Source organism: Ambystoma mexicanum, chromosome 4q (assembly GCF_040938575.1).
Source record: "Ambystoma mexicanum isolate Mex_15411 chromosome 4q, UKY_AmexF1_1, whole genome shotgun sequence".
Classification (NCBI taxonomy): domain Eukaryota; kingdom Metazoa; phylum Chordata; class Amphibia; order Caudata; family Ambystomatidae; genus Ambystoma; species Ambystoma mexicanum.
In genome coordinates, this window is record NC_090928.1 from 1234591823 (window position 1) to 1234618030 (window position 26208).

Below are 26208 nucleotides of genomic sequence, written 5' to 3' on the forward strand. Positions count from 1 at the left end.
GTCTCCTCAGTCTGACCCAAAACATTGGATTTGTACTGCCACTCTTTACATATGTTAAGTGGTTTGGCGAAGCACTACATAAAGCCCAATAAATACAAAAATACAATGCCTGAGCTGGTGGGTGTTCACAGCCCATGTGCACTATTTTTCTCATGAATGATTATGTGCCATTTGTTTATAAAGTGAACCTTCTATGCATCATATAAATTACATGCTATATGCATGAAGTACATACATAGTCTTAATATATGCAATATTTGCAGATGTAGCATAACGTTTATTTCATAAACAGATTGAAGTGAAACATGCATGCGACATCCACATTCTTTCCTCACAGAAAAGAAAATCTTCTAGTGTTGAGCTCCATGTGGGCTACCTACACGTATATGTGAATCTAAGGTGTGGTGAAGCTTCTAGGACAACAGGGCTGGGGGGATATAATAAGCCCAACTGTCCTTATGAAAAAGGCTGCGGGGCGTGGCTAGCCGGTGACACCAACAAGATGCTGCTCCGTTGAGCTCCCTGCTCTTGATTCTGTTCTGACCCTGAAATCCCCCATTAAGAAACAGATGGAGACCCCAAAATGGGCACCCCATGGCTTGGGGACACTCCCGGCCGAAAATTAATCTACTCCCAGCACCAGAACAAGGGGGCAAGGACCTGTTGAAGGGTCCTGCGGCGGCAAACAAAAACGACAGTGGTGCTCTGAGTTCGAGGAGTGAAGGTATTCCCCCCCCCCCCCCCCGTCCATCCTCCCCCACCGCCTGCCGTGGGCGAGCACCCACACTGATCGGTGCCTGGAGGAAGGATCGGCATCCCAGCAGTGAGTGGGCTAAAAAAATATAAATATTCAGAGCGGGGGACACTGCCCGAGGTTGGGAGGAGGCGCACTCTCCTTCACTGCCGGGGCCGCCAGGGAACAGACATCTCCCCACCCATGCGAAAATAGAGGAACAGCGACTGTCCCAATCCAGGGCTTAAACGAAGCGACCCATATTGGGGGGCCCGCGAATACGTGCAGTTCGTGATGGAGCCCGGTGCCACTGGCGGTGAGGGCTGTAGACGCGCTCCAGGAGGAGGAGCTTATCCCCCACAGCCATCAACGGCAGAGAGCGGATAAGGCAGCCGCCAACTATGGTTGCCACATCAGGGAAATAAATTCAGTTAGTGCCACACTCATAACGCAGCAGTAAGGAAGGACACCCCACCATCGCGAAAGGGTCCTTGAGTGAGGAGGCACCACGAGTACACCTTAATCTGCGGAGAGAGAGGGGTAGGATTTCTCCCAGCCCTACAAAGCCCTGCAACCCAACATGGCGGCTAAAGAACCAGCGAAACAGAAGGGCCCACGATCAGGGGACAGTAAAGCGCTCATGCAGGGTGCAGACCCACAAAAGCACGCAAAGCGACAAATCAATGTCCAAATTGACTCGCCACCCTCTGCACATTTGGGGGAGGAGGACCCTCCTATTAGGTCAGATCTGATGGCCATGTTGAAGGAGTTAAAGAAGGACATTAAAGTGAGTACAGCTGACCTAACAAAGGCCATCTCAGACCTCAACAAAAATGGCGGTGGAGAGGCGAGTGGACGATCTCGAGACGGCACTGTGTGATCGGGGACATGCTCACGATGAGCTGGCGCAACGAATGGGCTCCATGGAACAACAGATGCAAATAGTCCTGGAAAAACAGGAGAAGACAGAACAGATCACGACGTAACATACTGATCTCGGGGGTTCCCAATGCAATAGCAGATGTTGACTTAGAGGAATATGTGAAGAGCTTGTTCCAGTCCCTCTTGGTAACAGAGGAGGAGTGAGAGGTAGTGCTCAACCGCACCCACCGGGTGTACTCCTCTTTCCAAATAAGTAGAAACCTAACCCTGGATGTCCTGACCAGAGTCCTTGCTTACCAAGTAAAAGAGGAAATAATGAGGGAAGCCCACAAACAAAAACCAGTGAGATTTAGACACCCCGTTGACTCTGTATCAGACCTGGCGCAAGCATCGCTCATTAAACGAAAGCGCCTACAAGTGGTTACAAGTTGGCTTCGCTCAAACAAGACCCACTATCAATGGTCGTTCCCGATTTGAATTACAGGGGGCAACAATACTCTATCTCCAAGGAAGAGGAAATTGCTGACTCGATTGAAGGGGGTGGGGGTCAGAGGGGCACCCCTCTAGACCACCTCTATACCAAAGGGGGTCCAGAGGACAAGGAAGAAGCCCTACCGTCAGGGAGGAAAGAACGAAGGAGACTGGCATGCTTTCAGCCAAAGGGAAGGAATAAAGGAGCAAAAGATCGGGTGCCACCCTGAATGAAACAGCTGTTACCACTAAACAATCGGCAACAGATAAGGGGGCCCAGACTTCATGGCATTCAGATATTACATGAATAAAGGGGAAGAAAGGGGGGGATGGTAGAGATGGACCGGAATAGCCCCCATATCCTGGGTAGTCTTGATAACCAGTGGTGGATGACTAAGATTTTATGGGGCAGTTGGGGGGAAAAGGGGGCAGGGGGTACAGATAATATTGTTGGTTGAGATGGGAGTGCGAGAAGCACAGTTTGGCACTCAAGGGAAAGAGTAATTGAAAGGTCTTATTAAAGGATTTCGAACAGTGCTTGGCTGATGGCTGACCTACATATGGTTTCCTTAAACGTCCAGGGCTTAAACTCCCCGGTCAAGAGACTCTCCATATTGAGGCGCCTGACAGAGTTGCATTCCATGGTTGCCATGCTACAAGAAACATATTAGCAATCCCTAAAAAGTACTTCGCCTCTAGTGGTGCTAAAAAGAGGGGAGTGATGATACTGATCGCTGAGGAGGCAGCATTCACTAAACAGTTCTCACACAAGGACCCGGAGGGTAGATTCTTGGTGATGGTGGGAATGTTACAGGGCCAACTGGTGACGCCGGGGGCCATCTATGGCCCCAACGAAAAGCAAAAACACTTTCTCGCAAATCTATGGGGGAAACTATTGGGCTAGTGCGTGGGGAAGGCAATAGTAGGGGGGACTTTAACTGTGTAATGGTGCCACTCAGGGACAAGACCCCCTCCCACATAGGCAGATGGTAGACAGACTAGCACTGGCGCAATTCCTCAGGGAATTACATCTCAGAGACGCAGCGGTTTTTCCAGCCCCAATACGGGGTATATATACACAAACTATTCGGTGGTTCATGTGGGATTCTCCCGCATAGATAGGATCCTAGTCTCCGATACCCTCAAATCCCAGGTGACAGAGATAGAAATTGCGACAAGATTCTTATCGGACCACGCCCCAGTGATCCTCCATTGAGACCATCTGATTGCAGCCATGGAGGGGCCTGAAACCGTGGCGCCCGAATGCCTTAATAGTAAGAGACTGACTGTTGAGGGCCCATATGGAGTACACCCTAAGACACTAGTTTCGGTAGAATGACAAAGGGGAGAGAATTGGGGCATAGTATGGGACGCAAGTAAAGTGGTCTTGAGGGGGAAGTCATAGCTAAGATATCTGCATACATGAGAGGAAAGGAACTAGTGAGGGTGGCACTTGAAAAGGTGTTAACAGAAGCCGAGGTTTGCACAAAGACACTGGGTCCAAGAAGGCATGTTGGGCACTGATTAAGGAAAGGGCTAAATTAGAAGCACACATGGCAGATTGACGCAATTACTTAAACAAGCAAAACAAACGTACTATGTGAAAGGGGACAAGGTGAACGGATTTCTGGCAGCAAAGCTCAGGAAACGGTGCACAAAGAACTACATTACTCAGCTGAGGAATAGGGAAGGGAACCTTGAGAGAGGGGAGGCGGAAAAGATGGCAATCATGAACGACTTCTACTCCAGTACTGTAGCGGGGGAGGGATTAAATGGAAGTGACTAGTGGGCATTTCTGAGGGCACTTAACATGCCAAGTATCACGAAGACAGAGCGAGGCGTGCTGGAAGCCCCCTTCACCGAGATGGAAGTTAGCCGGGCAATACACTTATTGGCATGGAACAAGGCCCCCAGATCCGACGGGTTCGGGAATGAATATTATAAAACTTTTCAAACTATCTTGACAGGCCTGCTAACTAGACTTTTTACCCATATATGGGATAGAGGGACAGTTTCTGGGGATATGGGCCCATCTGTGACCATGCTATTGTTAAAAACGGGGAAAGACCCCACCTCCTGCTCCAGCTACCAACACATTTCCCTACTCAATGGGGATGCTAAACTGTACGTAAAGGTCCTGTCCCTCCGACTAATGACAATCCTACCATTAATTATACACCCAGACCAGGCAGGGTTCATAATGGGAAGACCCACACAAGACAATGTTTGGAGGGTGATGAATGTGACAGCGTGGGGTAGGAGGACGGGTCAGAATTTCACCATGTTGGCTTTGGATGCCACAAGAGCGTTTAACAGCATGGACTGGAACTACCTCAAGCTTACACTGTAGGGTGTTGAGTGTGGAGAAACCTTTACACAAATGATTTTGGCTAATTTCCGGTTCCCAACTATGAAACTACAGGTTAACAAGAGAATCTCGGAATCCATACTCATACAAAGGGGCAGCAGGCAAGGGTGGCCACTATCTTTGGTTTTCTCCATGGCAATGGAACCCCTGGCATGGGCAATCAGGGCAGACCCGGCAATAACGGGAGTAGACATAAAGGGGACAGAACACAAAATAGCATTATACGCAGATGTTGTACTGTTGTTCCTAAGGGATACAGGGCATTCGTTGCCGAGGGTGATGTCCCTTCTGGATGATTTTGTGGGAGCCTCTGGCTTCCAAATTAACTAGGTGAAATCCAAGGTGCTTAACATTAGATAGGATCAATCAAAGGTAGTTCTCATGGTTCTGCCGAATTCTAGCCAGTAAAATGACGCTACTGCCCAGATTTTTATATAGATCATGAGTTCCCGCTCGATATGGACACCGCCACAGTTGACCTTCTGCCTACAAAAAGGGATAACCCATTTCATCTGGGGAGGTAGGAAACCTCGGGTAACTAGGAGAGTCTTGTTTAGGGGTCCAGGCTTGGGTTGACTGGGGGTTCCAGAGATGTCCCGCTATCTCATAGAGCAAATGGCGCCAATACTACATTGGGCCTCACAGGGCATGGAGCGGGGGTGGTGCAAGCTGGAGAAGCATGCTACTAACATTCCATTGGGGTGTTTGGGGTTCCTGAAAGAGAAGCGGGTGGACCACTATTAGAATCCACACGAAACACACTGTGGATTCAAAGCACTGCGGGCAAAAAAACTGAAGCCAGGGATGGGCCCCTTTACTGCAATTAGATAGGACCTTTATTTCTCACCAGGGAGAGCCCCGGTGATCTGGGCAAACTGGGTGGGCCAGGCCACACTAACGTTGAATGATTTCTTTCAAGATGGTTTGCCCCTAGAATGAGGAATGCAAAACTAAATTGTCTCAAGCCGAACTAGAAAGGTTCCATTGCGCTCAGGTCAGCCACTAGGCCACAAACAAAGAGTGCAGGAAAGCGGCCAACAGAACCCCAGTGTGCTTAGAACTCGCCATGAAGGAAGGAGCTCTCGAGAAGGGCATCTGGAGACTGTACTGCTTACTAGATGGGGCAATGTTGGGGTACGTACTACCATACATGAGTAAATGGGAGCAGGACCTGGGGGTAACAATCACAGAGGAGGAATGGGGGCCGATCTGGGTGCGGACGCAGAGGGGCTCCCGATGCTCCATGCTGAAGGAGTCGGCATATGAGATCTACTTGTGATAGTACATGACTCCATACAGGCTATGCTATGAACCCCGACATTTTGATGAAATGCTGGAGGGGGTGTGGTCAACTGAGTGACATGGGACACATGTGGTGGACGTGCCCAAGGGCAAAGACATGTAAAGAAATCTTGAGCCACATTCGAGAGATTTTGGGGATACAGCTACCCATGTGCCTGAAGTCGATTCTTTTAGGAGTTGTGGCAGAGGGAGTGTATGACGCAAGCGACCCAAAGGCCACACTTATCACCCATATGCTCAGAGCAGCAAGGCTTACCATGGCACATAGCTGGAAATCGGAAACAGGCCAGATACTTGCAATGTGGTGTGTCAGGATGTGGGGAATAATGGCCATGGAAAAAGTATATGCATTGGCAATAGGTAAATAGCAAAGATTTGTAAATACATGGCATCCGTTCCACAGAGACCAATTCTACCATAAACCCACCTTGCTCCGAAACTTCTCTGTGATCTGAGTAAATATTGGCCGGCCTGGACTCAAGATGGGGAAACCTCACAAAGACATTTGATGGACTAAGCCTAACCCATGAGTGCAAATATGCGACAGATACAAGTTTGAGGAGAAGGTTGGGTAAGTGAAATGCTACTTTTTCTTTTTGGAAGGTCAACAAAGCTGCCTTAAATCACAAAGCCTGAAGTTCACTAATCCATCCAATCAGAGGTGAGGTTTACAAATCTAATACCCATGGATGTTGCAGTCTCGAAAGGCTTGTGTATGAAGGCAGGCTGAGAGCCCCATCTTAAGATCCCAGAGAGGATGGGGTTGCCTGAACTGAGGAAATAGTTTTAGTACATGAAAGTGCCTTTTGGTTATCTGGATAGACAGAGAGGAACAAGTTACTTACCAACTGGTAACGTTCTTTCAATTGGGTGTTCCTCCAACGTATTCTGCATCTTTGACATGTAGTGTTCAGCTTAGGCTGCTTTGGAAATTTTTCTCGGCAGAGGGCGCCCTGTGTCGATGCCGTCGAGTCTATGTTCCCAAAAGGCCTCTGTCGAGGTGATCATATTATATAAATAGCACGCATGGCGCCCGTTGGCCACTGTTCTCTTTTTCCCCCCTCCTCGTGTTAACGAAGTTGCCTCTTAGTACAGACAGGACAGTACTCAGCCTTGTTGGAACGAAAGCTGTAATAGCATAGGAAATTCTACAGAGGGGTAGGATGGGAGGGCGATGAGGAATACGTTGGATGAACAAGCAGTCGAAAGAACGTTACCAGTTGGTAAGTAACTTGTTCTTCGAATGGATTGTGTCCTTCAACGTATTCATCATCTTTGACAAACTCCCAAAGCAGTATCCAAGACTGGAAGAGGGAGGAGTATTTAGATTTGCTAATTTACACAGGGCCGAATAAAGTACTGCTTTACCAAAAGCGACGTCCTGATTGTAGGCAGTATCCAAGCAATAATACTTGGTAAATGTTTGCAAAGACGACCACGTTGCAGCATTACAGAGGTTCTTAATGGGGACACCTCTGACTCTGCAGGGCTGTGGAAGAGGCCATGCTTCTGGTGGAGTGAGCCCGCAAACTCTCTGGTGGGCCATTGACCGCCAGTCTGTCATTCTGAAATAGTAAGGATGATCCACCTAGACAAAGTCTGTTTTGAGACAGCTTGTCCCAATGTGCGACCAGTTTATCCTATAAAGAGTTGGTCGTCTACTCTCAACTTGGACATCCTAGAGACAAAAGCTTAAAGCTCTCATAGGGTCCAACCTATGGAGACTTTCTGCCTCTTTACTTGGATGCGGCGGTGGATAAAACGGCAGCAGAACAATTTTCTGATTTAAATGGAAATCTGATACAACCTTAGGCACGAAGGAGGGTTTAACTCAACACAACCCAGGTCCTTGTGGAATACCAAAATGGTGGCTTGGAAGAGTGTCCTGCAACTTGTTCACTCTACGTGCAGATGTTAGAGCAACCAACAGTATAGTCTTAAAGGTTAACAAGCTCAATGGACATGTGTGCGCAAAGGTTCAAATGGTGCACATTCGTGAGCCCTTTCAGAAACTTAATTACCAATGGAATTTTAAAGAACGAACATTCTTCCGACGAGCGCTTGAGTATGGAGAGTGCTGCTATATAACCCTTAATAGTCCCAATGTGAAGATCTCTGTGTGCTAATGAAAGCAGAAAGGATAGCACATCCGGAATCGAACATAGAAAAGGATCAACATTCATTTCCCTGCACCAGTCACAAAGCGTATTCCAACAGCAACGCTACAGAGCCTTTGTTGATGGCCTCCTGGCCAGAAGCAACACCTCCATCACATCATCCGGGAGGTCCCAATCCTTGTATCTCAACCTTTCAGAAAACACGAGTGAAGGTTAAGAGTGTTGACCTCTTGATGGAGAACCTGACCCTCCCCCCTTTGCGAGAGAAGGTCCTCTCTTTGGGAAAACGTATCAGAGGACAGATGGAAATGTCCAGAAGATCCGGGTACCACGTCCTCCTGGCCCAATATGGGGCAATTAGGATCATGTGGCTCCCGAACCGTCTCAATCTCCCGATTACTTGAGGAATGACGGGGATTGGCGGAAACGCGTATAGTAGTGGAAAATCCCAATTCATCACAAACGCATCTCCTAATGCTCCTCTCGGACGAAATTCCATTGAGTAGAACCTTTGCACTTCTGGTTGATCCCGGTCACAAACAGATCCACTTGAGGGGTTCCCCACAGGGCAAAGATCTTTTGAAGGTCTTCCTGAGCTAGCTCCCACTTGTGGGAGACTGTGCTCTGCCTGCTCCGAGTGTCTGCCGCTGTGTTTTCCTCCCCAGCCAGGTGAACCGCTGAGAGGAAGATTTCTTCTTGAATTGCTCAGTGCCAGAGCTACATTGCCTCTCTGCACAGTTGCAGTGACCCTACACCACCTCTTTTGTTGAAGTAATGCATGGCCACTGTATTGTCCGTCATTATCAGGACATTCTTTCCCCTGACAGAGGGCAGGAAGGCCTTCAGCGCTAGTCTGATTGCCCTCAGCTCCAAAAGATTAATATGCAGTTTGGACTCCGATGGAAATCAACAACCACTGGCTGTTAGAATGTTGGTGTGGGCTTCCCACCCATGAGCGAGGCATCCGTTATTACAATCATCTCCGGCCATGGTTGCCAAAAAGCTTCTCCTTTTAAAATGGTTTCCTCGCAGGCCCACCATAGCAGATGCTGCAATACTCTGATTGGGATCTGAAGTAGGTCCGACATACGTCCCGAGAACTGGGAAAATTGCATTTGGAGAGCCCACTGCAGGGATCTCATCCACAGACGGGCTTCTGGCACAAGGAAAATGCAGGATGCCATGAGGCCGAGCAACCTAAAGAACTCGAATGCCGGGAGACAGTGTACATTTTGAAACTTTTTTACCATCTGGAGAATATCTTGAGCCCTCACCTTGGGTGGCAAGCACTTTCCCAAGGATGCGTCTAAAACAACCTCCATGTACTGGACCTGGCAGGGAAGGTGTCCTCTGGGACTTCATGAAATTGAGGAAGAAGCCCAGTCTGTGTAGGGAATAGCAGGTAACGTCGAGGTGATCCAAGGCTTGTTCGGGAGAACGCGCCCTGGTAAGCCAATCGTCCAGTTAGGGGTAGACTTCAATCCCCCCTTTCCTGCCACCACTTGCCACCACCACCATAAGTTTGGTGAAGACCCTTGGGCAGAGGTCAACCCGAATGGCAGTACTCAAAACTAATAGCGCAAGCAGCCAACAGTGAACCTCAGGTGTTTCCTGTGCTTGAGATGGATTGGCACATAAAAATAAGCATCCTGAAGGTCCAATGACACCAACCAATCCTGTAATTGGAGGGCCTGAAGGATCTGAGAAAGAGTGACCATCCCTAATTTGTCCTTCCTATGGAACTTGTTGAAGTATCTCAAGTCCAAGATGGGTCTCAGTCCTCTGTCCTTCTTGGGGATCAAAAAATATGGGAAATACCGACCCTTGTTCCTCTCTGCTACATGTACTGGTTCTATAGCGCAGGGTTAACATTTACTGTGCAAGAAGCGGATCTGGAATCCTCAAAGAGTGTTACCCCCGGTGGATTGAAGTGAGGCTGCATTATGAAAGGTAGGTAGTAACCGTGGGCTATTGTTTCCAGAGCCCACGCCTCTGAAGTAATGGCTCGCCATTCTTCGAGATGCTGAGGTAATCTGCTCCCCACCAGTGACACATGACGCAAGTTCTCAAAGCGGTTTTGAAGCGGTTGCTACAGACGATGGCAAGGTGGCTGCAGCTGAAGTTGGCTTGGCACCTCTACCTCGTCCACCACGAGGGAACTTTCATTGGCCTATTTGACTGCCCATTCCTTTTGCCTTTCCAAATTAGGAGTAGTAGCGAAGATCACCTCCTCCAAGGCTGTCACGCCGTACCAAAATGGTTAGGTTGCCTAATAGCGGCTCCTAAATATTTGGCATCCGCCTTCGAGGTTTGCAACCTATCATGGCTCTCTGCCGTCAGCCTTGCTGCCAAAAAGGTGAGACATGTCAACAGGCATGTTGTGAAGACGAGCCTGCACATCCGCTGCAAAACCAGACTTCCACAACCACGCACATCTGTGCATTACGGGGCTTGTAGCCATGGACCTGCTGATGCCATCCGCAGTGTCCAATCCAGACTGGAGGGATTTGCACATTGCTTCCTTGCCATCCTTAATAGCCAGAACGCCGTCGCTCTCATCCCCTTCTGGAATGTGCTCCGCCGCCATGGAGATGCACTTCCACAGAGCGTATGATAATTGTGCTAAAGGACACATGGAGTTGGCCAAATTTAAGGCCATACTCTCAGCCAAAAATACCTTCCGTGCCCATCCATCCACGCGCTTGTCCCCATCAGGTGAGATGGTAGGGTACGCTGCCTTGCTCGTAGCAGCCGTGGCTGCCTGGACCACCAGACTGACTCTCTGGAGTGGGCTGTTTGGACAGGTAGCCGTGGTCGCTAAGGGAATGGGGGTATTTTCTAGTAAGGGACTTGTCCACCGCACAATTGGTGTCCAGGGTCTCCCAATTTCTGGCCACCCTTTTTTGCAGACACACATGACAGGGTAGTATAGGATCTGTAGGTGGACCTTCGTCTAAAATGTCAGTGACCAAACTGTACTGGGGGTCTAGACCGGCCCAGTTACTCCACAATTCTGGACATTAGTTGCCGGTATGAGGAGTCTGTGTGCTCCCCTGGTTCTGGCATACCGAACTGCAACTCAGGAGAGGTCTCAATGCTGCTGGCATTATGCAAGGTGTGAGATCTTGCATCATGCTCTCCTCTGATATTAGGCATTCAGGCACATTGGGAGTTCCTTACTGAAGTCCAAAAGGGGCATCTGCCCCATCTGATCTTTCCTCCTCCTCAAAAATGGAGGAGAGGGACTTAAAAAAAATCCTTCCTTGGCAGAGGTGTAAAGATTTTTTCAGGATTATCCACTGGCTTCGAAGGTGTCAAACTTAGATTTGGCTTTAGCCTTCTCATGAGGCTTCCCAAGTTCTGGGGGCTCAACTGACACAATCGATATTGATGGCGTCGACAGCTTCAGCGTCAATGGCATTGGGTTCGACAATGGGGTCGAGGGCCTAGACAACATCGACGAATCGACTGTCTCCATCAACGGTTTTGGCTCTGATGGCCTTAAGGGTTTTGCAGGCAGCTGTCTCGAACACTCGCTGTGTCTTGAATGACTGGTGTCCGATCTAGGCCTCAAGGGCTCTCAATGCGAGTCACGCCGTCCACTCAGGCTCGAGGGCACGCAAGTTTTGGGCTGAGACCGCTCCTTGCCGGCTTCCACAGAAGGCGCAGATGGAGCCTTAGCCTGCTTCTCGAAAATGTTTACCTTCTCTACACGAAATGCTTCCCACTCCGTGGGTGTCGACTTTTTGGAGGGGCACTTTACCCTCTCGCGGGTGCCACCTGACGAGGACGTTGACCGATGGTGCCTCCTCCTCGATCACTTTGTCAAACGAAGACAAAGAATGGCGGGATCCACTTCGGGACTTTGAGCGTTTATCCTTTTTACGCTGAGGAGAGTCTCCTCTTGACTCGGCGGTCAAAGAACGATCAAGTATAAACTTGAGGTTTTGAAACCATTCCTACCTGCAGCTTCCCCTCTTGTTCCTGCAAGGCCTTTCCTGTCATTGCCTGACACTTGGAGCAGGAATCAGTATCGTGGCCCTCACAAAGGCACCACAGACAGACAGACGATGCAGATCCGTGAATTTTGTAACAGCACTCCTTGCATTTTTAAAATCCGGAACGAGGGGTCATCAGTGTAGAAGACTAAGACATTTTTTTTAAGGAAAATGCACAATTGTAGGTAACTACTCAACAGTGAGGCCCGCAGAGTTATGAAGCAAACACGTTTGCAGAAATATGGAACTGAGGCCAACAGGCGCCGTGCGTGCTATTTATATCATCCGATGACGCCTACCTCGACGGAGGACTTTGAGGGACATCGACTCCATCAACAGAGGACACCCTCTGCCGAGAAAATTTTCCGAAGCAGCCGAAGCTGGACACTACTTGTCAAAGATGAGGAATACGTTGGAGGACACAATCCATTCAAGAGATGGTTGCATTATCTGTACGGATTTAGTGCTGGCAATTTCTGCAGGAGTACAACTTTATACCTAAATGGGCTATGTCTGAGAGAAAGGTAAGCAAATTATCCAAAAAGCAGTGCAGATGATTAAGGGCTTCCTGTACTCATCCAGTGGCGTTTTACGTTTAAAAGACTTTCTTTTGAAAGACTGCAGTTTTGATGTACACTTCTGAACGACCTGAATTGGATCTGTTTTTTTCTTATGGCGAGGCCTCCCCCCACCAATACCGCCCTCCCTTCCCAACACACTCCTGCCCCTCCCTCCAAGCCTTCACCCCCCTCACTCAGCTATCCCCACAAATATATATTTTCTGCCTGGTTATACTTCAATTGAACCACTGGATGTTGGACTATGCAAAACATGTGCATCTAACCAGATTTACAAGTACCAGAAACATATTGGTTGAATTGACCAAAAGCGCAAGACCAAACTGTAGACTTTAAAAAGACAGTCTATTTAATAAAAGTTTACCAGAATTGAGACCTTGTTGATTCTTTCGTAGCAGCCTGAAGAATGTCCTTGTCATCATGAGAGAGTCCCAAGGGCTTGGAGACCAACTCGTCAGTTTCCAAAAAAGATACATATGCATGGGAGGCTGACAAGACAGTTGAAGTTGGTCTGAAAAAAATCAATCCTTTGAGGTCACACTGGTGCTAGACTAAACATGCAGGAGCTACCTTACACTTTGAATTTGAGCAGCCCTTCAATGGAGGAAGCACTGGAAAGGCATACAGAACATGGTCTGCCCATGGATGCAGGAACTGTCCCCCAGATGATTCGTGCCCTGTGCTATCCATAATGTATAGTGTGCATTTCTTGTTCTGCTTGGTGGTAAAGCAATCTACCAAGGGGGTGCCCCAGGACCTGAAGCTCTGCAGGAGAACCTGAAGTGACACTTCCCAGTCATGAGCCCCGTCGCTGGTTCTGCTGAAAGCATCTGCTCTCACATTTAGTGTATCTGCAGGATGAATGGCTTTTGAAAAGATATTGCTCTGCATGACTAAATTCCAGAGCTCCATTGCTAGATGACAATCCGCAAGCTATGCCGCCCCCATTTGGTTACATAGCGCATAGCCAGGGTATTTTCCATAAGTAACAATACTCCTGCTCTCTATCAAGGGGAGGAAGCTCTTGGGTGCTAGGAAGATGTTCTTGAGCTCATGTATGCGCAATAATGTGTACTGTTCTGACCAAAGATCATGAACCTGAAGGGGCCCCCATACAAAGGGAGGTGTTTCCAGCTCCTGGAAGGGTAAATGTTAAAAGGTATTTGTACCGCGCACCGTCACCAACGGAATTGGTCCCCAGGCGCTCAGGTGGATTTGTAAACGATAAAGGTGGGATGGGTTAGTAAGGTGAATGAGGGAGTAGGATAGTGAGAGGAGTGGTGTTCTGTTGGCAGCTTCAACTCAGTATACACCGGGTTCTGAGCTTTGCTGCGGGTATCGGATCGGAGTCAGTCCGCGTGTGCTGTTGTTCCGGCTTATGTGTTGTTGCAGTGTTGTGAGGTGCGTGCGGCTTGTTGTGCGAGAGATGGTTGTGTGAGTTTTTTTGAGTGAGATAGGTATGCAGAGTTTGAGCTTATATTGGTTAATGGGTTACCTCACCTTTACCATGATAACATTCATGGTTATGTCCGAGTGTGGCACCTGTTGGCCCTCACATGCCCATCTAGACGCGGCGCAGGCCAATGTTTAGGACTCCATCCAGGTGTGGTCATGCCAACCCTCACACCCCCATCCAGATGCGGCGCAGGCTAGTGTCTAGAGACCCGTCCAGGTTTTTGGCATGATAACATTCACAACTCCATTTGAGCGCCACGCAGGCTGGTGTTCACAACTCTAGGTGTGGCACATGTTAGCATTAACGTTTTCCTAGGCGTGGGCATGTTATCCTTCAATTGATCCTATCCAGATGCGACACAGGCCAACGTCTATCTAGATGCGTATGCCGTTCTGGATATGTTCGTCCGGTACGTACGAGTGGGAGTGTCACTTGGGGCTTTCGTCTGGGTCTAGGTATGTGGTCAGTCTCTGCAGCCTTCCTTTGTGGCTATTTTCCATGATGTCTTATGCTCTGTCGAATGGTTGGTTCTTTGGTTTGAGTGTTTGTCCAATTTGAGAGCAGTTGAGGTTGAGTTATTTTCGTAATTGTTTCAATGTCTGGGCATTCTAGTGCATCTCCGTTGTGGTTACGTTTTGAAGAGCCATGATTTGAGGAGTTTCCTGAATGCTAGGTGGTTTGTTGTATTCCGTATATTCTTAGGTGGGTCATTCCAGGTTTTGGGTGCCTGTTGAGAGAAAGACGATCCTCCAAGTTTTTTTCTGTTGTAGGGTTTTGGTGCCAGGCGTATGTCGGTGCTTGATCTTAGTGTTCTTGTCGGTTGGTTTAGGCGTAGTTTGTCGCTTAGGAATTCTGCGCCTTGTTTGTGTATTGCTGTGTGCGTGATGCACAAGGCCTTGAACTTTATTCGTTGTTTCAGTGGTAGCCAGTGTAGTAATTTTAGCGCGGGTGTGATGTGTTCTCTTCTGGGTAGCTTGAGGAGGAGTCTGGCTGCTGCATTTTGTATGCGTTGCAGTTTTTTTAGAAGTCGTTCGGGCATGCTCAGGTATAGGCTGTTGGCATAGTCTACTCTGGACATGATCAGAGCGATGATGGTAAGTGTTTTGTTGGCGAATGACAGGAACGGTAGGATCCTTTTTGCTGCTCGCAGGAGGAAGAAACATTTCTTGATTACCGAGTTTACTTGTGGCTCCAGAGTGAGGTTGTTATCCATCAGGACCCCTAGGTTTTTTGCAGTTGATGATGGTTCTGGTGTGGTGCCGAGTTCTCTTGGCCAGGGGATGTAGTTGATGTCTCCTCCCTTTTTTGAAACAATCATTATCTCTGTTTTGCCTGGGTTGATTTTGAGATGGTTGAGGTTCATTCAGTTGAATATGTCACAAAGGCAATTCTCTAGTGTGGTGTTTTCTTCTCGGGTGTCTTGTATGTTGAAGATTATTGGAGTATCGTCGGCGTAGTTGTAGCATGTCAGGCCGTGTTTTTTGATGAGTTTGATTAATAGGTACATGTAGATGTTGAATAGAAGCAGGGAGAAGGATGGGTTTGGATTTACAAGGTTTCATCCATATTATTTCTGTTCTGTTTGTTAGGAAGGATTTGATCCATAGTAGGGCAGTGTCTGTTATCCCTAGTCCTAACCTCTTTATGAGGATGGCGTGGTTGACAGTGTTGAAGGCTGCAGACAGATCAAGGAGAATCAGGGCAGTGCTATTGTCGGAGTCTGCGTTTGTTTTTAGGTCGTCCCATATTGAGAGGAGAGCCGATTCTGTTCCTCTCATAGGTCTGAAGCCAACTTGTGCCTCGTCTAGTAGGCAATGCACTTCTATGAATTCTTGGGTTGTTTGGTAGACATACGTTTCTAGCAGTTTGGCTATGTAGGGTATGTTGGAGATGGATCTGTAGTTAGATAAGTCCTCTACGTTTCCTGTTGTATCTTTGAGTAGCAGCTTGATGTATGCCGATTTGAAGGCCTGCGGTACTTTACCTGTTGAGATTGAGAGGTTGAGGAGGTCCCAGTGGTACTCCATGGGGGTTCCTTGTTTGAGAATTGTTTTGTATATGTCCGGGGGGGCAAGGGTCTTCAAGAGCCCGATTTGTTGCTTTGGTTTACCAGTTTGACGAAAGCCTCAACTGATATTTCTGGGAAGTTTCGTAGCTTGTTTGCGTGTTCCTCGTCTGCGTCGGTGGGGTTTTAGCTGTGAACGCTTGGTCTGTTTTGTATGGTGTGTTGGATGGAGGTTATTTTGTTTTTGAAGTGGTCTCCGAGGTCCTCGCAAAGTTTCGGCGATGGGATTGGCGTGTTATTGCAGGCCGGTGGGTTTTTTATTTCGTTTATGATTTTGAATAGTTCTTTTTGAGCGTTTGGTGCTATGAAGATTCGGTTGTCGTAATGTTTCCTCTTCGCTTTTTGTATTTCCTTTTTATATGCGCGGATCTGTTGTAGGAATTTCAATTTGTTTGCAGTGTTGTTGTTGTTCCTCCATTCAGATTCCAGTTTTCGGTTTTTTCTTTTCATGGCTTTGAGTAGTGGGGTGAACCATTTTGCTGTAGTTTTCTTGCGTGATGGGGTGAAGCGCTTTTCTTTGGCGATGTCATCAAGGGTTGTTGCGATCCAGGTATGAAGTAGGGCAACTTTTTTGTCTAGGTCTGCTTCTTCCATGGTTGATGCTTGTGGTTTGCTGAGTTCTAGGAGCTCGGTTAGGTTGGACTTTATGGTTCTCCAATTTCTTTTCATCATGATGGGTTGCTTTTCTTGTTGCTTTTTTGTCGGAACGGCCGTTGTGATTATGAACGGAATAATGAGGTGGTCGCTCCAAAGTATTTGAATTGGGGTTGCCGTGGTGATGAGATCCTTGTTGGCGAAGTATGGGGTATCTGATTTCTGATGGTTTCAGGTAAAAATATACAAGCAGATCCTTCAGCAAATCGTTTTGCGAAGGGCCAGAGTGGGTTGTAATTAAGAAAGCACTACAATAAATATTTACTGGGGTGGAGAGGGCAACGACATCATCGGTGACATTTGCCACCAAAGAACTCAAAATGCTGAGACTTCACCTTCAGAATCGTTGTCAAAAGGGGGAATGCCCTTTTGATAGAATGGTCTGTCTCAATTGTACAGGGATGACTGACCACTTAATGTCTAGCATACATTACCCTTCTGCACCCATGCCGTTTTCCAATTTACTCCTAGCTTTCATCAAGCTGAGTAGAAAATCATTGATAAAGGAGAATAGGTTTGTACGAAAAAGAGTAATGTGGCCTTTAAGTGTAGTTTCAAGGTTTCAATTCTTAGAGAACCAGAGTCTGGTAATGCTCACAATGAAGCCCAAGGCACTCTTCAATGTGCCCAACTCAAAGCTGTACCATATGCAACAATGATGTACATTGAAGTTAGGAAACATTGTAGTATCACCTTTAGAGCAGAAGTCAACATTTCATCTTTCCCCTTTGTTTCCGAATGAAAGACCTATACTACATAACCAATATGTATTTGCACTCTGGTGTGGGTGCCAGCCGATAAGAATGCAGGCTTTACTCCCAGGTACACGCCAGTGTACCAAGCAGCTGCCTCACAGCCTGCACTTTCACCACAGTCCTCTCCCTCTCCGAACCCCCAATACTTACTAGTAGAATGACTGTAGCATTCACTATGTGCAGGCAATGGATTGTTTACACATCTCTAATTCTACCACCCTCCCTCCTTTTTTATTTTCATACGAAGGCAAAAAGCACAGCCCTGAAAATAATTCAAGCTAACAAGTGATGAATAGTTTTGTATATAGTCATCATAACCACGGCCATTTTTCCAAGCAACCTTCCAAACCATAGTTTTATAATCCTCTCTGTGCCATTATCCTCTCTCCCTAAATGAGCATGTACATAAACAGAGGTATGTTGCCTGCTTGCTTCGCCATATCAAACCAAGATAAACCGGCACACTAATGAGGCCTAACTAGACTGACATTTGTATGGGGTTGGTTTTGTTTCCATTCCAAGGAGAGATGGCGAAGCATTTCAGGACGCACGGTTCACATTTGTGGCAGGACCAATAATGATTTGCTTATGGCTGGTCCTAGTCTGTAAATTAAAAGGTACTCACCGTACTAGTGTCCTAGTCCATTAGTCCCCTTTCCTTCATACTGTATGAGCAATTGCAAACGATATAGGCCTTCGGGAGGAGTGTAGTTCATTTAGTTAACAAGTTCAGGGAGGACAGCCTGTCGAAATTGGGCATCCTCCCTGGCACCAGCATCCAGACAGTAGTGCTTCCAAAAAGCAGATGACGAAGCCCATGTGGCTGTTTTACTGATGACGCACGGGTCTCTGGAATGCTAAAGCTGCCACCTTAGCCCTTAGAGTGCAAGCATGCTTATTTTCAGGTCACAAACTTTTTTGCAGTTGATATAACTCAGTGATAGCTTCCAGCATCCACCTGGCAATATAAGCCTTGGATGCTTGATTTCCCAGAGCAGTACCGCCAAACTGTTTCATCTGGTCAAGGTAGAACTCGAGTCCTCCCGACGTCTAGGCAATGTAAAGCCTTCTCCGCCCCAAATTGAGGATCTGGAAAGAAGGTTGGAAGTACAATTTCCTCGATGTTACATGAGGAAACTACCATGGGCAAGAATGTTGGGTGCGTCCTCATGACCACTTTCACTGTGTGGAAGACTGTAAGGTTCTGATGCCACCAACGCCTGTATCTCACTAATGCGGCAGCTGACGTGAGGCCTACACCAATAGCGCCTTCTTCAGCATGGCCCACTTAATCTCGGTATTAGCCATGGTCTCAAACGGTTTGTGCACCAGTGCTGCCAGCAACACATTGAGATCCCACACTGGGAGAGGTTTTTTGACTGGGGCCAGCAAGGAGGGGCGGGGAGGCTGGAGGTTTGGGGGGGGCTTTGGGTCAAGTCTGGTCAGCCCCTACAAATGTGGCTTCACCACCGCCGCAGTGGCAGAACGGTTCTTCCATATTCCCGTAGGCTCAGATTGCAGGCAGATATGTGCAACGTGTCTCTACCTGCACCTCAGTGTTGGCCAGGTGTGCCAAGAATGACAGGACATGGTCAAGAGAGCAGGACACTGGGTTCACCCCCTATTTCTTGGCCCACAGCAGAACCTGGTCCACTTACAATTGTACGGCAGTCTAGTGTACGCCTTCCTCGCCATTTGAATGATATCCTGATTTGTTTGCAATAGTCCTAGTTTTATTTTCAATTGCTCCGGTACCAGGCTGATAGGGCGAGGGACTCTGGCTGCGGGTGAACCACTGCCCACACCCCCTGCTGTTAGAGGTGCAACGGGCCTACAATCTAGAGGGGAACCAGCCCCTGCCGTGCCATCCTTACCGGATCAGAGTACCAGATCCTGGCTGTTCAGCCCGGGACCTGCAGAAACAAGCAGCACTGTCTTGTGACTAATTTCCTCAACACCCTCTGTATCAATGGCATTGAAGGGAACGCCTAACACTACAAGTTGATGCAGGAGATTTTGAGGGCATCCCCTAGTGAGTGACTGCCCTTCCACATCCAAGACGCAAACCGTCTGCGATTTGTATTGTTCTGTGTTGCGGATAGATCCACCTCTGGGTGGCTATAGATCCTGAACAAGGTATCGAGGACCTGCAAGCCCAGTTCCCATTCAGAGTGGTCTGCCTGGAGCCTGCTGAACCTGTCCGCCTCAGTGCTGCTCTCTCCCGGGATGTGGACGGCGCTGAGATGTATACCTTGCTACACTCCCAGATCAGATTTGGCAGATTGCATAGAATCGGACATCGATCCATCCTGCTTGTTGAGGTAAAACATCGAGGAGGTATTGTCTGTCCTGATGAGAACCGCTTTGCTCCCGATCAGCAGGAGAAAAGCCCTTAAAGCTAATTGGATTGCTCTCAGTTGCAGAACATTCATGTGCTCGTCTTGCTGTTGATGAAGTTGTCCAGTATCGCCCCCTCAGCCCTCCAATGAGGAATCCGTCCTAAGGACCACTTCTGGGTCCTGCTGGCAGAAAGAGGTCCTGCGCATGATTATATTTTCCTACCATCGCCACCAGACTAGATCTGAAATTACCTTGTCTGGGATAGAGACCTTGTCCACAAGAGAGCCCTTCTCCAAGTCCCAGTTTGTGGCTAACTGCAACTGTCTAACTTTCAGCCTGGCAAGCAGCACCGCCAAAAGACATGCCACCATGAGGCCCAGCAGGTGTTGATACCACCATGCTGACGTGACTTGCCTGTCCATTAGCCTTGAGCATCGCCTTGATCCTTTCCTGAGTTGGGAAGATCCTCGGTCTGTTCCAGTCCCAGGGCAGTCAGAGAAAGATCAAGGACTGAGGGGGGTAAATTCAGCCTTGTCTGATGCACAGAGAACACCAAGTGGTAGAGGCGGTCAATGAGGCATGGTATTGTGCTGCATGCTGCCTCTTACAAGCAGTCCCTAATGAGCAAGATGTTCAAATATGGACAGACATGGTGACCCCTTGCTCACAGCAACGCTGCTATGGTGTTCATCAGTTCCATGAAGACACGTGGTGCGGAAGCGAGGTCGAATGCCAGCGCTCTATATTGGAGCTGCCGCCCCATCACTGAAACGCAGGAATTGCCTGTGTGGCTGGTAAATCAGAACGTGCAGGTATACCTCCTTTTGGTCCAGGGAGCACATCTAAGGTCCCTCGCAGAGGACCTGCGAGATCTGCACTGGCATTATCTTGAATCGGAGTTGGAGGTAAAGGATGAGCTATGACCGGTTGAGTACCTCCCTCAGGCCAGCCTGGTTCTTTTTGGGGATGGCACACATTCTGGAATAACCACCAGAGCCCCTTTGACTCAGAAGAACAAGTTACTTCTTACCTTGTAACGTTCTTTCGACGGGATGTTCCTCCGACGTATTCCTCATCTTAGATATCTCCTTCCAGCTCTGCTGGCCTCGGAAATTTTTTTCTCTCTAGAGGGCGCTGCGCGTCGACGTATTCCGAGTCGATGTCCCTCGACAGCCGCCACGTCGACGTCATCCTGCCTATAAAGGCTGCGCACAGCGTCCGTTGCTCAGTTCCGTTTTGTAGCCCACAATAATACTTTATGGACTAAACTAATCACCCTGAAGGAGCGTAAGCTGCAACAACAAGGGAAGTAGAACTGCGGGGATGGATGGGAGGGTCGATGAGGAATACGTCGGAGGAACATCCCGTCGAAAGAACGTTACAAGGTAAGAAGTAACTTGTTCTTCGAAGGGATTGTGTCCTCCGACGTATTCCTCATCTTAGATAGGCTCCCATAGCAGTATTCTATTATTGGAGGAGGGAGTACTGACTTCACGCTGTCTTCTATTGATGAATAGAATGCAGTACAGCCGTTCCAAACCTAGTCTCTTGACTGGAGGAGGAATCCAAATTGTAAAAACGTGTAAAGGTATGGACAGACGACCATGTAGCGGCCGCACAGATGTCTAATCGGCACGCCTCTTTTGAGGGCCGATGAAGCTGCAATACCTCTGGTCGAATGAGCCCTAAGGTTTTGAGGGGGCTATTTCCCAGCCAGTTTATAACATTCCAGAATGGCTAGAATGATCCATCTGGAAATGGTCTGCTTAGTCATTGGTAATCCCAGCTTGTGACCTGCGTAACCTACAAACAGATGGTCTGCCTGTCTTATCCTGGCTAGTCTACTGATGTAAAAACTTAAAGCCCTCCTAGGGTCTAGCCTGTGTAACCTCTCTTCCTCTTTCCCCGGGTGAGGAGGAGGATAGAAAGATGGTAGGGTAATCTTCTGAGTGATATGGAATTCAGAAACTATCTTTGGGAGGAAATTAGGCTTCACTTGCAGGACAACTTTGTCTTTGTGAAATATTGTGTGAGGGGGTTTACAAGAAAGAGCTTGTAATTCGCTCACCCTTCTAGCAGATGTAAGTGCTATTAATAAAACAGTTTTAAGGGTAAGGAATCTTAACGAACAAGAATGGAGAGGTTCGAAAGGTGTGCCCATCAGGAAAGTTAGTACTAAGTTGAAATCCCATAGGGGATCTTGGAATGGTCTTGGGGGATAAACATTGGTTAACCCCTTTAGAAACTGTATTACCAAGGGTAATTTGAAATAGGATGGTTCTTCCGCAGTACGCTTAAAGATGGATAGCGCTGCGAGATAGCCCTTAATGGTGCCAACTTGAAGGCCTGAATTTGCCAATATAGTAGGAAGGACAAAACCATTGGTGTACCACATGAAAAAGGGTCGATATTCTGTTCTCTACACCAGCTGCAAAATCTGTTCCAACGGCAGCGGTATAAAGACTTTGTTGCTGGCCTCCTTGCCGAAAGCAACACCTCCATAACATCATCAGGGAGGTCCCAATCCTTGTACCTCAGCCTTTCAGAAGCCAAGCGTGAAGGTTGAGGGTTTTGATGTCTGGATGGAGAACCTGACCTCCCTTCTGTGAGAGTAGGTTCTCTTTGAGTGAATTGGAGGGCAGATAGACAAGTCTAGAAGGTCCGGGTACCACGTTCTCCTGGCCCAATCCGGGGCAATTAGGATCATGGTTCGCCGGAATCTTCTCAACCTCCTGATCATTTGAGGAATGACAGGGACCGGTGGGAACGCGTACAGAAGCGGAAACTCCCAGTCCACTATGAACGCGTCTCCCAGAGCTCCTCTCGGGGGAAATTCCCTTGAGCAGAACAGGTCGCATTTCCTGTTTAGGCTGGTGGCGAACAGATCTACCTGAGGGGTTCCCCAAAGGGCGAAGATCTCTTGAAGGACTTCCTGAGCTAGCTCCCACTCGTGGGAGACTGTGTTCTGCCTGCTCAGAGCGTCCGCTGTCAAGTTCTTCTCTCCGGCTAGGTGAACTGCCGATAGAGAGATTCCTTCTTGGATTGCCCAAAACCAGAGCTGCATCGCCTCTCTGCACAGGGGTAATGATCTTACGCCTCCTCTTTTGTTGAGGTAATGCATGGCCACCGTGTTGTCCGTCATTATCAGGACGTTCTTCCCTTGTACAGCTGGCAGGAACGCCTTCAGCGCAAGTCTGATGGCTCTCAGCTCTAACAGGTTGATATGTAGTCTGGACTCCGATGGAGACCAACGACCGCTGATGGTCAAGTCATTGGCGTGGGCTCCCCACCCCGTGAGTGAGGCATCCGTGACTACTGTTATCTCCGGCCAGGGTTGCCAAAACTGTTCTCCTTTCAGAATGTTCTCCTGACAGGCCCACCACTGAAGGTCTCGAGCTACTCTGTCGGGAACCTGAAGAAGATCTGTCATTCTCCCTGAGAATTGTGACCACTGAGTCCTCAGTGCCCACTGGAGGGATCTCATTCACAGGCGAGCCTGTGGCACTAGGAAAATGCAGGATGCCATGAGGCCTAGCAACCTCAAAAAGTCGAAGGCTGGGAGACGTTGGGCATGTTGGAACTTGGTAACCATCTGTAGAATATCTTGAGCCCTCACCTCTGGTGGCGAGGCTTTTCCCAGGGAAGTGTCCAGGATCGCTCCTATGAACTGGAGTCTCTGCGTATCATTTGTGACTTCTTTAAATTGAGGGAGAAGCCCAGTCTGTGAAGGAAGTGGCACACGTGATTTAGCTGGATCTGAGCTTGTTCCGAAGAAACAGCCCTGATCAACCAATCGTCCAGGTAGGGGTAGACGTGAATCCCTTCCCTCCTTAGACTTGCAGCCACTACCGACATTAACTTGGTGAAGACCCTCGGGGCGGAGGTCAGCCCAAATGGCAGCACTCGAAATTGATAGTGAGAGTTGCCAATTGCGAACCTCAGGTATTTCCTGTGTTTGAGATGGATAGGCACATGGAAATAAGCGTCCTGAAGGTCCAGAGATACCAACCAGTCCTGGAACTGAAGGGCCTGGAGGATCTGAGAAAGAGTGACCATCTTGAATTTGTCTTTTCTGAGGAATTTGTTCAATTCTCGCAAGTCCAAGATGGGTCTCAGTCCTCCGTCTTTCTTTGGAATGAGAAAGTAAGGGGAGTACCAGCCCTTGTTCCTCTCCGCTACAGGTACCGGTTCTATGGCACCTTTCTCTAGCAGGTCCAAAATTTCCTTCAAGAGGAGCGGATCTGGAGATTTCTGAGAGCTGATCCCTGGTGGATGACTCTGAGGTATACGTAGGAAAGGCAGGCAGTAACCTTGGGCAACTGTTTCCAATGCCCAAGCATCTGACATGATAGCCTGCCATACCGCCAGATGTTGAGTCAACCTGCCTCCTACAGGTGTCCTGTGAGGGAAGTCCTCAGAGTGGTTTTGGGGCGGCTGATGCAGATGCCGATGGTAAAGAGGCACCTGCTGTTGCTGCGGCTTTTGAATATCTACCCCGTCCACCTCGGGTAGTTCTTCTTTGTCCCCTTTGAGCCGGTCGTCCTCTACCTCTTCCGAATGCGGAGTAGAAGCGAAAGGACTTGCCTCTCGCAGAGGTTCCTGTGGGACGAAAAGGAGTCTGACGGATTGCAGCTCCTAGGGATTTTGCTGCTGCTTTTGAAGTTTGCAGTTTCTCTAAACTGTCATCCGCCTTTTTCCCGAACAAGGAAGAGGCATCGAATGGCATGTTCAAGAGCCTGGCTTGCACATCTGGGGCAAAACCAGACTTTCTCAACCAAGCAAATCTCCTGGTTGATGTACTTGCCGCCATTGCTCTGCTGATACTGTCAGCCGAATCAATGCCCGTCTGGAGGGATTCGCACATAGCGTCTTTACCGTCCTGTATAATATTCAGGAACGCATCCCTTTCTTCTCCCTCCGGGATGCAGTCAGCCGCTGTAGAAGCACACTCCCAAAGTGTATGGCTGAACCTAGCAAGGGTACAAGTAGCATTAACAGATTTTAACGCCATGCTGAAAAGACTTTCTTTGCCATAGCATCATATTTTTTATCGTCCCTGTCCTGTGGGACGGTAGGATAAGCCGTCTTGACATCGGTAGAGGATGCTGCCTGTACCACCAGACTTTCTGGGGATGGGTGTTTAGACAAAAACTCTGGGTCTGTAGAAGATACCCTGTACTTCTAGACAGTTTTTTATTTACTGCTGGTACGACATCTGGGGTTTCCCAGTTTGTCATGATCTTCCTCTGAAGAGCTTTATGAAAAGGCACCACAGGATCCTCCTGTGGGCCTTTGTCAAGAATATCCGTGAGGTCATCTTGTTGGAAAGATTGTGAAGGTGCAGACCACCCCATGAACTCTGTGATCCTGGCCATTAAGGCTCTATAGGGGGTTTCAGCATGCTCCCCCGGGTCTGGCCTAGCAAACTCCACCTCAGGGGAAGTGTCCAACCCACTTGCCTCATGTAAAGAATCATGAAGGTCCTTTAACCTGCGTTCTTCAGAGGAAAATTCCTCTCTAATTGGGGTTACAGGTCCCTGCAACTCAAATGTGTCTTCCTGTTCAGACAATTCACCCTCTTCCAAAATTGAGGACATAGTTCTCAATTGTTCTGAACTCATAAAGGGAGTAAATCCCATTTCCAAGGCAGAGGGTGCCGAACTTGTCATTATTGGCCTCGAAAACGTTGATGTCGTCGACGCCGAAGGCTTCGAGCGTGGCGTCGAAAAGGAAGGCGGAGGCCTCGAAGACCTCGACAGAATTGGAATTCTACTCGACAATCTCGAAGCCATCGACGTCGAGGACCTGGGTATAGTCACTGGGTGTGTCGTAAGGAACAAGTTACTTACCTGTAACTGTTGTTCTCCAGCATGGGTCTGGCATGGATTCACATGCTCATGAATATTCCCCGTCGTCAGGCTGGGAATCCTCGGTAAAGAAAAAACCAGTATCGGTTTCGTTTCTGATCTGTCTTTCGTAGTAATAACCAATCACTGGTCTCTGCGTCATACTGACCACAGCCAATGACTGCCCTCTACCTAAGCACCGCCTCTGGCAGCCATCTTCAGATTTGGAAGCACGTGAAGTGGCAGTATGACCAAGTGAAGAGCCGCAGAGGGGTAGGCGGGAGGGTTCGCATGTGAATCCATGCCAGACCCATGCTGGAGAACAACAGTTACAGGTAAGTAACTTGTTCCTTCTCCAGCATGGGGTCTGGCATGGATTCACATGCTCATGAATAAAGAATACATAGCAGTACACACATGCACAACCACGGGAGGTGGCAAAGGCTCAACATTAAGCATCACATCAACTCAACATTAAGCATCTTACCTCCTCACCAGGCTCACCTCAGGCGAACAGGTTGCGCAGCACTGCTTGGCCGACCCTGGACTCCTCCCTGGAATCCCGGTCGACGCAGTAGAATTTCGTGAAGGTGTGCGTCGACCTCCACGTAGCAGCCCTGCATATGTCCAGCAGGGGCACACC

General features: G+C 48.5%; 1 protein-coding gene across 1 annotated transcript in view; it reads right to left on the minus strand.

Annotated features, from left to right (window-relative positions):
• Nucleotides 1–26208, minus strand: part of LOC138468303 (zinc finger protein 318-like) — a 768785-nt gene that overhangs the window by 169552 nt on the left and 573025 nt on the right. The gene's annotated exons all lie outside the window — the stretch shown is intronic.